This window comes from Callorhinchus milii, unplaced genomic scaffold (assembly GCF_018977255.1).
Source record: "Callorhinchus milii isolate IMCB2004 unplaced genomic scaffold, IMCB_Cmil_1.0 Scaffold2, whole genome shotgun sequence".
NCBI classification, from domain to species: domain Eukaryota; kingdom Metazoa; phylum Chordata; class Chondrichthyes; order Chimaeriformes; family Callorhinchidae; genus Callorhinchus; species Callorhinchus milii.
The window spans coordinates 86,350,718-86,362,243 of NW_024704743.1; the positions used below are offsets into that span (position 1 = coordinate 86,350,718).

Genomic DNA, 11,526 nt, shown 5'->3' on the forward strand with positions numbered 1-11,526 from the left:
GAGATCTAATATCTGCACAAAAGCAAGCCAACATGAGATTAAACTGCTGCTCAATATCATGCTTTGAGCAGAAAGCACTACCTCTATTTTTAAATCATGTTCCCTGATGCAGGCTGGGCTGATGATGGGGAAGGCTGAACGGAGACTGGCTACATTAATGGTGGCTCCAGATAGAACATGCTCAACCCCAACACACAACTATAATGATTAACATGAATCTTGACTTCATTGTCATTTTACTGAAATAGATTGACATAGTGGACCACATGCAATGCTGTCCAGTGAGGACTATATTAATTCTAATTTAGAAGCCCAGTGACTCATAGAAACAGCACCGAGTGATGGTTGGAGTGGAAGGAAAAATTTGGTTAAGTCACTGATACTTCAAAGCTCTGTGATTATAATCAGTCAAATGCCACACTGCATGTAAAGTAATGGACACCTGGGAGCCATTCAATGTCAGTAATCCAATCATAACTTTCTCTGCCTGTCATAAAACATGAGAATGATTTATAAGCATCATCCAAACATAAAGATTGGATTACTGCCTTGAAATCACTCTTGTATTATGTTATATAATGTATTATTTTAATATTAAGGAGTAGTTTTATTCAGGGTTGGGGCACTTTTGGGGTTTACATTAGATCTGTGTTTGGATTCCAGTAGCCAGTGACATTGATGGGGAAGGCCTGTCTCTCAGTGGCAGGAGTTTAACACAGTGACAACATATTACAAATTAATGATAAAATAATTTGCAGATCGTTACTAGGAAATTCAATCCCCACCATATAATGTCGGTTAGAACATGGAAATAAATAGAAACATCTTGTGAGATTTTCACATGTCACCTACAATTAGTGACCGGACTTGGGAATCAAGTTGAATTTCTGTACCTCTTTGATGTTCATTTTTGACCGAGCTTTCGGTCATCTATTCGCTTCCCACCCCTCTTGGCTCCCACCTCCAGCTCGGGTGTCCATCCAACACTGTCAAGTATTTTGAGACGTCTTCCCAACATGAAAGGTACTACATCCATGTAAATTGTATTATATAGTATATCCCTGAAGTTGTATGTTTGACAGACAAAACATAGACACGTATGTGATTGATGCACATGAAGAAGTAATGCAAGAGCTAAGCAAAGGCAAAGACGTTTCTTAATCATCTATTCGTTTATGTAGTAATGTAGGAATACAAGAAGAAAAGGCTTTAGATGCTATGATTTATAACATGTATCGAGCAGTAAATCTGATAGTGGTAAATCATTGCAGCAGTGCCACACTTACCTGGAGCTGTTCTCAAAAGTAGGTCCTGAAAGTGCAAAATTAGGTGAACAGTGAAATAGCCATTAATGGGTGAGAAGTGTGTGCTTATTATTGATGGAAACTGAACTCAGAGTTTAGGTCAACCTCAAATGGACCAGGTCAGGTTAATTCCAGGTTAGATCAGGCAATGCCATGAATTACTCGCTTGCATCTCTATTCCCATCAAAACCTGGGAACCTCCACTGAAATTAGAGCTCTGCTGTTTGTGCTAGAACAATATTGACAGCAGCTTCTTAGTGACCTTCGAGAGCAGCACTTTGCCATTGTTGGATGAGCTGCAGGAATTTAGTCAAAAGATTAGGTAGTTTTTAATGCAGCGTAAAGTCGGGACATTTTTAAGGCGATTAACTGCGATGATATATCAGCTCCAGTGATTCAGCAAAGACTCCTCCACTTTTTGATAGAAGATAGATAAGGGCAATGAAAGGCAAAAAATGTGGAAGAGCCTATACAGAAGCACAACGATTCAGATTATGAATTAGGGTCTTGTATATGTAATTCATCGAATGTCATGCACATCAATGAAGGATTAGCCAGTACTTTGATTATTAGAAGCTCTCATGTAAATGTAATTTTATGGACATCAAACTATGTGAACGTAATAAACATGTCTTGAGGATTTTAACATGTGTTGTGTATATTCTGTGTCTCATAAATAATTAAATAACATGTAAATTTGCAGAAAAAAATATAAGAAACTATATAATAATAATAAATATAATAAACTCCACTGGCTCCCTGTCACAGAGTGGATCGACTTCAAGATCCTCACTCTAGTGTTTAAATCCCTCCATTCCTTGCACCCCTCCTATCTGCCTAACCTCCTCTCTCCCCATAGCAGTACCCGCTGTCTCCACTCTACTGGGTCCAGTCTCCTCCACGTCCCCCGAATCTTCCGCTCCACCATCAGCGGCCATGCCCTGAGCCAATACGCCCTGAAACTTTGGAATTTCCTCTTTCAACCCCTTTGCCTTGTCCTCTCCTTCCCCATCTTCAGGTCGCACCTGAAAACAAAGACCTTTTTCAACCGTGCCTACGGTCACCTTCCCCCTCCCCCTGGCTTGGCCTCGGGCTCCGCCATTGTTAAGCACTCTGAGACACTGCCCGGTGTGGAGGGTGCTATATAAATGCAAGTTGCTGCTGCTGTTGTTGTTGAGTAAAATAATCTATCTTTTAAGTATTCCAATGGACTTTAAAGATCCCATGGTACTATTCAAAAAGTAAAGGGAGATTCTCCCTATGTTCTGGCCGATAATTCCTCAGATAAAATTGATCATTCACTCCTTAACTGTTTCCAGGACATTGCTGTGCACAAACTGGCTGTCGCATTTTGCCTACAAAATATGCAGTCAAACCATTTTATGGTATATCTTGTGAAGCGCTTTGAGACATCTCAACAATGTGATAAGGCACTATGCCAAATGTAAGGATTAATATTATTATTGTTGTTATTATTATTATTATTATTATAAGAAACTCCCTTCTTTTGAATAGCTGTACAGTTGGCAAGGGCTAAGGCTTGAGTTCCCACAGTGTGAAAACTGGCATTTCCTGTCGATTGTCCAACTTGGACTATCCTAAGGCTTTAGCTTGCCAGAATGGGAATATTGCCTGCCCACAGTGATTGGTCTGTTCCTCCAAGTCCTGCTAACATGTTTGGCTGATCCATCATCAGCAGATCCTTGAGGTGAATCTGTCCTGTAATGTACACAAAGTTTATTTGAAAATAAAGTAATGAGTGTTTGAATAAACTCATTATGGTTTAAAATGCCACCCATTAACTGGGAGAAATTACAAACATTATTGTGTGTTGACTATGACAAACATGCCCAGATTACTAGCCAATGGACAATATTTGTGAACGTGGACTTTATTAAATAACTTTTTATCACTCATCATCATATAGAGTTCCACGTGATACCAAGATGGCTGAATATCCTAGACTATCATGATGGTCAAGATGTGTCACCTCAAAAAGAGTTAACATCTCTTTAAGGTGACACAGTGCTATTTCTGTGCCAAGATGAAACGATGACAGTGGCTTAATTTATTTCAGGAATATTATGAGTTGGAAAGGTTTAATATCCTTCCTGCTGCTGCCATGTGGAAAACTAATATTTTGGATCCCAAAGCACCCGAGAGCTGCTGAGCAGATGTGAAAGGCACACACTGCCAACAAGTGCCATGGAATTAGCACAGACCCTCTTTTCTTTCACTGCTGCATGGGCTTGGAGCTAGCTTGATTGCGAAATTCAGGACTATCGGAGCATTGCTGTCTAGTTGGTTGATAATGAATGTTGAAATCACTGGTTAAAGATCATGACTTTGAGCCACACATCATGACTTTGAGCTCACAGTCTAAGCTGACATTCCAACACAGTGCGGGGGAAGTTCTGCATCATCAGAGTTGCCGCCCGTGGACGGGATGTTAAACAAAAGTCTGATCTGCCTGTTCAAGTGCATATTAAAGATCACATGACACTATTTAAAAAGAGACGGGAGTTTCTCCCAGTGTCCAGGCCAACATTCCTCCAACTAAATTGGTTTTTCACTTAATGTCTGTGGGGAGATTGCTGTGTGCAAATTGGCTGTCCTCACTGCCTAGACAGCAATTCTTCAATTCTCTGTGAAGTGTTTTGAGACATTTCGACATTACAGCTCTATATCAAATGCAAGAATTACAATTCAGCACTCAGTCGGGTGGATGTGTTGTGGTTTAGTTTGGTTTAATTTATACTCTGTATTTTAATTCTTAGAGTCTAATTCATATGTACGTTATTTTGAAGAAAGAAGAATTGGCAACATTTTAAGCCTAACCATGGGGTAGAAATCCCACCTGGGTCTAGATTTACTTTTGTTTATGTAACATTTCAGAATGTTCAGAATTTGTGTAAATTCTTAAATACAACTTGAATTTTGAAGCTGGTTTTCTGTAAGTTCTTTTAAAAACTACAGAAAAACAATCTCAATGTTAAGATTGAATCGACAATTCAAAAATTTCTGGCACTGGTAAAATGTTACAATTGTCTAGATCCAGATGTCAATCTGGGTCAGTTGGTGATACTCTGCGTCAAAAGATTGCAGTACTCCAAGGTATCACGGATGGCAGATCAGAAACGTTAGTGGCTGGGATGGCCTGGCTGAACCAACAGGGACAGTTCAAAGCTTGCAAGGCAGTGATTGAAATGTTAACTGGTTAAACTCTAGCAGTATTCTAGTGAATACTCTGCTGTCCCCAAGTCTTTGTTCATGCCAACCTGCATCTGATACCTTCCAGGAATTAGATGCATTTCCTCCAAGAACTCCATTCCAGAGAAGTGGACATTTTCATACAGGTATAGAACCGTCAGTACTTTGGTTTGGGTACGGTAATAGGTTTCTACAACTGACAGACACGCAGCAGATACAACAGTACAACTCTATGGAGGTTTTCAGAGAATCATTATTGCTGGTGTAATGTGGAAAGAAGGAGGGATCATGAAAGCTGGGAGCACCTTCCAGTCCTGAGGAGGTTAATTTAATACAGCGATAGATTTGACAGAAAACAGACTTGCTCAGAATTTATTACCTGTTAAAAGTGCTAAAGCCTTGTGGAACATCATCAATAAGTCATTCAACCTCTATAGGCACCAATAATAATAAATGTTTTCAAGATTAAAATAAAATTTGATGAAGTGATGAGACATTTTGTTACATGAAGTGAATTAAAACATATGCATTTCAATCAAATATTTTAATGAATGTTTTTGAAGCAAGTATTAATGAAAGTTTAAATAAATAAGATTGGATATGAATGAAATTCTCCAGAGGGAGAGGCTTTCAAATGATTAAACTTAAAAGATGTTGCCGTTTATCTAAGATGCTTTTGAATGCACTATTTTACGACAAAGGGTTGTTGCCAAGCTGAAAGTAATTTGTTTCTTCTGAGAATGTCAACTTGAGTGTTAACAGTACATCAATCATTTGGACCATACACAGTTGCTGTCATAATGTACAACTCAAGCATGCTTCGGATTAGAAATATTGATTCAAACAATACAGTCTGCAAAAAATCTCCCTGTAAACCAAAATAGCTTTTGGGGGATTTGATGGTTTGCAAATTGGGCTGAATTCATCTTAAGCTATTCGCCACAGTTAAATTTGATAATAATTATTTTGTCAAATAACACTTCTCAACAAAATGGACCGTGAGCCAGGTAGACATAGACGCACAGTCTCACTATAATCTCAGGGGTGGTGAAAACCAAGAACAGCAATAGCAACAAAACAACTGTAAAGGGGTGCAGGCACCTGGGCTTACAAGCTCTAACCAGTAACCAACCTCGGGCCAGCCATGCAGCCTAGGTTTCATGCACTCTGGTTCTGTGACAAGGTTTCCCTCCTCCACGAACCTGAGGTCTTAGTCCCCACTACAGTACCTTATAAAATAAACTGTGTTGCAAGATTTTTTATGATGCATTCTGTAGCCATTGAATGGTACTGTAAGACTAATACAATACTATATCTAGTCTGTGATGATGAGAGCAGCTAGTGGTGCTGAGCAGATGTTAGTGTTATTTGTAAATAGAGGATGATATTATTAATATTATAATTAAATACCGGGTGATATTATTATTTATATAAATATTTGGTGAGATTATTATTATATATAAATACTGGGTGATATAAATTGTATATATAAAATACTGGGTGATATTAATGTTATATATAAATACTTGGTGAGATTATCTCTGACACAGAGCAATTTGCTGCAGTGTTATGAGTTTCTCTATAAGGTCAAATGTGCATAGTATTAGTGAGTAATGTTGATAAACTAATTTGAATGAATTCAAGTTTCTCCAAACTAATTTCAAGCAGGATCCTTATTGCCAACAGAGGAAGAGAGAGAGGATGCTTATCCCTTATCCTGATTTGGACTTGTGTCACATTTGCAGAGATAAAAGGATAGTGCGTAAAGCCCACTGTGCCATCAATTAGCCCATTGTACAAATGTTTAAGAGGCTGGACTGTGATAGACATCTAGGCAGCCTTGCTGAAATTATGTTATTAACAACCCCAAATGATTTAGCATCATTCAACAACAAAAACTTTAAGATTGTATCATTTTAAATATGACTTAATTCATATGACTTGCAAATGACCTGAGGTACTGTGGCATCATACAACTCATTCTGTGTATAAAACAGAAATCTTTCAATAAATCATCAGCTGAGTCCGCACATCCACTGAAGAGAATAATGAAGAACTGGAAGCAATATACAAGGCTGCAAATGATTTGAGGGGTTCAACTGATGTCATAAACCGAGAGAGCAAAGAAAGAGCAGTTAATAACTATTCTTTAAGCCCCATGATTAGGTTACAGCATTACAGCACTCGTTGGAATCCGCTCAATTTTACACATACAAAGCTTGTGAATTATTTTCACACGAAGGGAGTGAGGTTGGTATTCCTTTCTCTTTAACATGGAATGGGGGTAGTTCTGATCTGGTTTTAGTCTTGTATTTGTGTCCGACAGCTGCCAACTGTCCCATCCCCTTGCGGAGATGTCAGTGCACGTTGGAAACTTGGTAAACGATTACGTTTTCAAAATAATACTAATGCCTCATGATGGAGCCAAAAGAACATTAATAATAGATTTACAAAGATATTCTGCGTGGTAATTTAGCAGGATTTAGTATTGTTGATATATATTATGAAAGGAGAATCTGACTGTCAGACTGTTAGTGAAAAGTCTGATAGCGGTAATCTAGAGATCTTGCTTTCTTTTCAGTGAGGACATGGTGGTGAACACTGTTGTTCAACATTTGGGCAGTTTTCAGTCTCAAAGTACTTGAAAGTGAAAATAAAGAATGAAACATCAGAAAGTAATGTTTTCCTGACTCAAACCACTCCCCACTATGATAATGATTGCCCCATGTGTTGCTCCTTTAATACAGTTTACAAAGCTCCTGCTGGTTTTCAGTCAGCACAATTTTCTATGGCATTTGCAACTCGATGAAGGCTACAACTGAGTAAGGGCATAGAGACCATTTTGGTCAGTTGTCAAATGGGGGAATTGAATATGATGGCAGTGACTGAGAGACCATCACAGTCTCTCAGGATTGAATGTGACAGCAGTAACTGAGAGAGAATCATAGTTAGATGGAGGAATTAAGATTTACCAATAGAGATATTGTTGCTGTTCTCTAGCCTGTTCCCTTTCTAGTATTACTGTCCACTGTCATTACAAAGCTCTACTATGATGTTCTCTTGAGGAAATCTATTGATTACAGCTTCTAACCCTAACTCTATCCATAGCTGTTCAAAATATAGAAGTATTTTGATTTTGAGTATAACGATTTGGGAATTTAATCTGCTTTGGGCCAGGGATTCAATGGAACCTTTCTATGTGTGTCTTTTATTTCCAATTGGAAATTTCTCCTTGCTTCATCCCCTCGTGAAGCCATTATATGGAGTCATGTAGCTCAGTGGTTAGTGCATTCGCCTTGCAAGCGAGAGACCTGGGTTCTATTCCCGGCAGAACGAAATGTTGGGCAAGTTTCCTTACTCCACATGCTTCAGTTTACCTAGCAGTAAGTAGGAATCCAGTTGTTAGTCGATTGGCAGATTGCTCTTTTGGGGATAATAATCCTTCAAAAACAAACAATAATAATTTGGCCACTCAATCCATGACTGTTTGTGGGGCACTGCTGTGTGCAATTGGCTATCACGTTTTGCCCACAAATATACAGTCAACTCACTTTACAGTATATTCTGTGAAGCGCTTTGAGATGCCTAAAAGACGTGAAAAGTGCAATATCAAATGCAAGGATTATTTTTATTATTATGACTCCTTGTTACTTCAACTGAGTTGCTGTGGTTTCATAGTTGCAGGTATTGCAACAGTGGCAGTGAGTATTACAGCTATTGGCAGTGAGCATTGACATGTCACTCAATTGCAGAATGCAACGCAGTCAAGCCCAATCCTATCTCCAGCAGAGGCCTCGCATTCTATGGTGTCTGGATGAAAAGCCCACAGTATGTGTCCCCTGATTTATTTAACACTCAGACAGTTCTTGGTAGGATTTCCATGGCTTGTTGCAACTCAGCAGACAAAAACGAGCATGAATATAGACCAATCACTGCACACTAATCAAAATGTTGGAGCAAACACTTTTCAACAGGTCAGCAACTACTAACATGGGCAGGTCCAGGAGTGACGTATTCAGAAAAGGCAATCGTACCTGGTCATGGTCAATATTGTCAGGTACCCACATAGTAATGCTAGCATTTGGTATAGCACCTTTCATGTCATGAGGACATCCAAAAGTACTTTAAAGGATGCACTGTAAAGTGTCCAGTGGCTATGTGTTTTGTGGGCAAACACGGCAGCCAATTTTGTGCACAGCAATGTCCAACAAACAGCCATGAAGTAAATGATGAATTTGACATGCCCAATGACTTGCTTTTAATGGCACAATCTATAAAGCATTTGCTGTAAATTCTGGAAACACTATAAGATCTTGTCGTGAATAACCTCATCATTGGCAGGTAGGTTTACAGTGTACAGTTTACAGGCCATGGGTGTTTAACAGGTGGGCAACTCTTACACTAATAGATGGTTATACTGTATTGCAGAAATATGTTTGTATCATGCATGCTGTTGCAATGTTGCACGGCAAACGTATTGTCAATTGTCCAACAGACTGTAAAGCAACATCTGAATAATGAAATATCAGAGCTGGGGCGAAAATAGTTCATGCTTTTCCTCCAGCTAATGGGCTAAAAAAAAATGAAAAAGTTGAAGTTAAAAAGCTGTTCGAGCAGCCAGAAAAAAAAACCCTAAATGTTTGTACTTTATAAAAATGGTAGAGACACTGGATGGAACAAGCTGAGCTGATGCGAGAAATCATTTTCCAAATGTGTTTCTTACCACAGAGTAAGATGTGCAGCATTTCATAATGGGTTTATTGCACTGTGAAATGCTGTGGATTCCACCACTCGGTATCTAAATTGTTAAAACATTTCAAGGGTTAAGCCACTTCCTCAAAAAATCCTCTCATATACTCTCAGTGTACTTTATTCAGCACAATGACTAAAGTTTTACAACTCAGGATGGAGTCTGACTCCCACCTTGTTAATGGTTGAAGGCCATCAATGCTTGTTGATAAAAAGGCTCACGGAGGATTTAGAAACTAAAGAGCATGATAGTTAAAATTTAAGGAGGGAGTATTGCTTTATACCAGTGTATACACAGAGGATAGCTCTCTCTGTAACAAACTGCTTCTAATCACAAAAGTCCATCTGTGGCATCTGTCTGACATGTTCATTCAAACTCTGCTCTATCCCAAAGTGCCTCCACATGACTGGGTGTGGTGAATTTTCACGTGGTTTTAGATTTGTTAACGTAGCATTTCAGAGTGCCTAGAACTTGCCAAATTATCGATTTAGTCTTAACTTTGAAGTCGTTTTTCTATTGTTCTTAAAAGAACTTACAGAAAATAGTTTAAAAATAAATCATCCTTGCATTTGATGTCGCTCCTTTTACATTGGGAGGATAACTCAAAACTCATTACAGGATTTAAGTGTATTTTCTAGGGCAATGTGGCAGTCAATTTCTGCATAGCAATGTCCCACAAATAGCTGTGAAGTGAATAACCAATTTTATCTGGGTGATTGTTGGCTTGAACTCCAGGACAAATTCCTTTCTCTTTTCAAGAAGTACCATGGGATTTTATTATCCACCTGAACAGGCAGACTTCAGTTTAATGTATCATCTGAAAATTATTTAAGAATTTGTATTTAAGAATTTGTATTTAAGTATATAAGAATTTGCGAAATTTGGGGAATTCTGAAATGCTATGTCAATAGAGTGAATCTAGAGTCAGGGAGAAGTTTACCCCTGGAATGGTAAAAATCTCAAGTCTCAATAGCATTACCACTTAGTGCTATTGTGACTTGAATACAACAAATCACTAAAATGTTTGGCTGTCCTGTGCAATCTTGTTTAACCTGAGAGAGAGTCAGTCCGAGGAAATTCACTTCACTTTCGGAACGCTACTTATTTTTACTTGCTCCAGGTGGCACTGTACACCAGAGAATAATGTATACTCTCTCCCAGGGATTGCAAAAAAAACTTTGTCATTATAATAATAATAATCCTTGCATTTGATATAGCGCTTTTCACGTCTTCTCGATGTCTCAAAGCGCTTCACAGAATAGACTGTAAAGTGAATTGACTGTATATTTGTGGGCGAAATGCAGCAGCCAATTGCGCACAGCAGTGTCCCACAAACAGTTGTGGATTGAAAATGACCAATTTATTATTGTTTTGTTTTGGAGGGATTATTATTAGGCGTGTGGAGTAAGGAAACTTGCCCAAGGTTTCGCCCTACCTGGAATTGAACCCAGGTGTCTCGCTTGGAAGGCGAGTGCTCTAACCACTGAGCTACAGGACTCCACAACCTAAAAGCATCACTCTGGTAATCTAGCAAGAAAGGAGAAGATAGATTTTTTTCCACTCAGAAGATTATCAAGATGTAGAATTATTTGCCTAGCAAGGAGCTATTGTTGATAGCAGAGTTGATTTGGTGGTATTTAAGAAGGAATAAGATAAGCATATGCAGAGGGAGGGTAATAGAGGTTATGGAGAAACAGTTGTGAATTGGCATTGGGATAATTGGCTTCATGGTGGAGCAAATACTGGCACTAATACAGTGGGAATTAGGGACCTTTGACCTTAGTCACTCAGCCGCCCCCTCCCCTCCACCCACTGCTTAGCCTGCTTAATGTCCATTCCACCACACCATTCATGCACGTGCCTTCAGTCACTTTTCCCCATTCCTCTGAATCTCTCTCCCCAAATCCCTCCGCCTCACCCCTACCCTCTTTGCTTTCAAACCCTGCCTGAAGACTCTTCAAGTGAGTTTTCCCTCCCTCACCCCCTTCCCTCATTCCCACCTGAACCCTCTAGTTCCCTCCCAGTGAGGGGTCCTATCAGCGGTCATGTTGCACTTTGAGACTTTCTTCCCAAGTGTGTCATTGTTGCTGTTGCATCAAATAACCTACTATGGTGTTGTAGGTTTCTATGGTTATGTTTTACACTTTACACAGAATTTGAGGACTTAAGAAACCAGTACTGCAACATATGCCCTGGTGCAATTTCATTTTGCCACTGCCTGCTATAAAAGTTACACATAGGACAATTTGACATGTGTACTAT

At 39.1% G+C, this 11,526-nt stretch overlaps 1 non-coding gene across 1 annotated transcript; it reads right to left on the reverse strand.

Annotated features, from left to right (window-relative positions):
* Nucleotides 1-10,690: 10,690 nt before the first annotated feature.
* trnag-ucc lies at nucleotides 10,691-10,762 on the reverse strand. The gene has a single exon. It is a non-coding gene; the product is annotated as a tRNA-Gly (tRNA).
* Between the last annotated feature and the right edge of the window lie 764 nt (nucleotides 10,763-11,526).